Consider the following 3408-nt stretch of genomic DNA (forward strand, 5'->3'; position numbering starts at 1 on the left):
TGGAGAGACAAGCCCTTTAACCTCCTGGTTTGCACAGGTTCCCAATTTGGCAGAGGATGGAAGGGACGAGGGAGAACCCATGAGAGACTAGCTGTTAGGCATTTGGACGGGCACATGTCACTCTAATTTCCCGGCAGGAAGAAGAATTAACCAAAGTCTCAGCCACCCACCGGGAACCAGTATAGGACATGATCCAAAATTTTGGACTTGCATTCAGCTCACAAAAAACGAGTTGAGAAATGGAGCTCAGGGGCACAGCAATTCACAAACTGGCAGAGTGATAAAGGACAACTATCGTCCAAAAATCTGTTGAGGGAAGTCAACGAGGCGGACTTGAAAGCGAGGCAAAATAGCAGGAAACAGATTTCAAGAGGTACCTTGGAATCGCCTGTAAAGCACAGGAAGAGGGGCACAACTTGGACAATGGTGCACTTGGCCAAAAAGGGCGTATGCGTTTTCTCCTGAATATATTCAGGAGAAAACGCATACGCCCTTTTTGGCCAAGCAAGCAAGCGGGCAATGCAAATCTGCACTACAAAGAAGTATCATTTCCCACCGGTCAAAAGGGACATCCACAAAATGTGTAAAAATCAGAAAGGCAAGACAGGCCCTGGAGAACAGGGAGCCTTGTTATGCTGATGGGCGGGATGTAAATTGCCAACTGCCTCACTGGAGGAGTGCATTGTGTTCCCTAAAACAAGTAAACAACAGAGCTACAGAGCCAAGGCCACTTCCAGTCTAGGGAATATACCTTGGGAAAACTGAAAATCAATAAGAAAGAGCCACCTCCAAATTTAGGGCTGCACTGACTACAAGAACCTCAACTTGGGTACACCTTAAATATCCCAGGAAATATAAAAATGGTTCAAAACATTATGGTACTTACGTACGATGGAATATCCCTCAGCCATGAAATCAATGTCTTAAGACCAGTAGCAGCAAAGTGAGTGGATTCAGGTACGATGATTCTAAGTGAAATAAGTCACACAGAAAAAGAAACTTATCATAAGATATCACTTATGAAGATCCTGTAAACATGGCTACACGTGAACTGTGTTAGGAAAGAGAACATAGTCTCACATTTAGAAAACACTCTTATGCCTGCATAAAGGGGAAGGAGAGGTGGGGTGATGCATAAAACCAGAGTTTGATATAAGCACAGGGACCGTTCCAAAAACCAACTTTGGAATAGACAAGACCTACACCTTCCTCATTGAAAGAGACTCAAAACCCCATATTTCCCGCAGAGGAATATATCTGACTAGTAAGAATCTTAAAACCGATGTAGAGATATGACTGCATAAGGGAATGAAGTGTGTCTAGAGTGGCATAAACATGGCAGCGAGAATCAGCTCAAACCCAGTCTAAAAAGGAATTTCAAAAGCAAAACCAAAAAACAGGAAAATTCTTTACAATTCCTTCAGGGTGTCTGAGGAAACCTGGAAAGACCCTATCTACAATGACAGCTGGATATGGCATAAGGCTGGACACTTGGGACTGAGAGGATTGGTGAGATTGGGTGAGCAAATGCAGACCCTTTCAAGCAATAATGCATGGCCCCCATTCCATGGGTCCCAACTCTCCAGGTTGAAGGGAATATTACTACAGCTATAACATGTACAGGAAACCTAGAGAATGTACACACTGTGAATACGAAAGGATTCTAAAACTCAACGAATAGTCCCTCTCCTGGTGCTCCAGTTTGACTTTCCAACTGCCTTACTATCAATCTCCCAACTTGGAGAGACAGGCCCTTTAACCTCCTGGTTTGCACAGGTTCCAAAATTGGCAGAGGATGGAAGGGACGAGGGAGAACCCATGAGAGAGTAGATGTTAGGCATTTGGACGGGCACATGTCACTCTAATTTCGCGGCAGGAAGAAGAATTAACCAAAGTCATAGGCACCCACCGGGAACCAGTATAGGACATGATCCAAAATTTTGGACTTGCGTTCAGCTCACAAAAAACGAGTTGAGAAATGGAGCTCAGGGGCACAGCAATTCACAAACTGGCAGAGTGATAAAGGACAACTATCGTCCAAAAATCTGTTGAGGGAAGTCAACGAGGCGGACTTGAAAGCGAGGCAAAATAGCAGGAAACAGATTTCAAGAGGTACCTTGGAATCGCCTGTAAAGCACAGGAAGAGGGGCACAACTTGGACAATGGTGCACTTGGCCAAAAAGGGCGTATGCTTTTTCCCTGAATATATTCAGGAGAAAACGCATACGCCCTTTTTGGCCAAGCAAGCAAGCGGGCAATGCAAATCTGCACTACAAAGAAGTATCATTTCCCACCGGTCAAAAGGGACATCCACAAAATGTGTAAAAATCAGAAAGGCAAGACAGGCCCTGGAGAACAGGGAGCCTTGTTATGCTGATAGGCGGGATGTAAATTGCCAACTGCCTCACTGGAGGAGTGCATTGTGTTCCCTAAAACAAGTAAACAACAGAGCTACAGAGCCAAGGCCACTTCCAGTCTAGGGAATATACCTTGGGAAAACTGAAAATCAATAAGAAAGAGCCACCTCCAAATTTAGGGCTGCACTGACTACAAGAACCTCAACTTGGGTACACCTTAAATATCCCAGGAAATACAAAAGTGGTTCTAAACATTGTGGTACTTACGTACGATGGAATATCCCTCAGCCATGAAATCAATGTCTTAAGACCAGTAGCAGCAAAGTGAGTGGATTCAGGTACGATGATTCTAAGTGAAATAAGTCACACAGAAAAAGAAACTTATCATAAGATATCACTTATGAAGATCCTGTAAACATGGCTACACGTGAACTGAGTTAGGAAAGAGAACAGAGTCTCCCATTTAGAAAACACTCTTATGCCTGCATAAAGGGGAAGGAGAGGTGGGGTGATGCATAAAACCAGAGTTTGATATAAGCACAGGGACCGTTCCAAAAACCAACTTTGGAATAGACAAGACCTACACCTTCCTCAGTGAAAGAGACTCAAAACCCCATATTTCCCACAGAGGAATATATCTGACTAGTAAGAATCTTAAAACTGATGTATAGATTTGACTGCATAAGGGAATCAAGTGTGTCTAGAATGGCATAAACATGGCAGCGAGAATCAGCTCAAACCCACTATAAAAAGGAATTTCAAAAGCAAAACCAAAAAACAGGGAAATTCTTTACAATTCCTTCAGGGTGTCTGAGGAAACCTGGAAAGACCCTATCTACAATGACAGCTGGATGTGGCATAAGGCTGGACACTTGGGACTGAGAGGATTGGTGAGATTGGGTGAGCAAATGCAGACCCTTTCAAGCAATAATGCATGGCCACCATTCCATGGGTCCCAACTCTCCAGGTTGAAGGGAATATTACTACAGCTATAACATGTACAGGAAACCTAGAGAATGTACACACTGTGAATACGAAAAGATTCTAAAAC

Source organism: Mesoplodon densirostris, unplaced genomic scaffold (assembly GCF_025265405.1).
Source record: "Mesoplodon densirostris isolate mMesDen1 unplaced genomic scaffold, mMesDen1 primary haplotype scaffold_37, whole genome shotgun sequence".
In the NCBI taxonomy this organism is placed as follows: domain Eukaryota; kingdom Metazoa; phylum Chordata; class Mammalia; order Artiodactyla; family Ziphiidae; genus Mesoplodon; species Mesoplodon densirostris.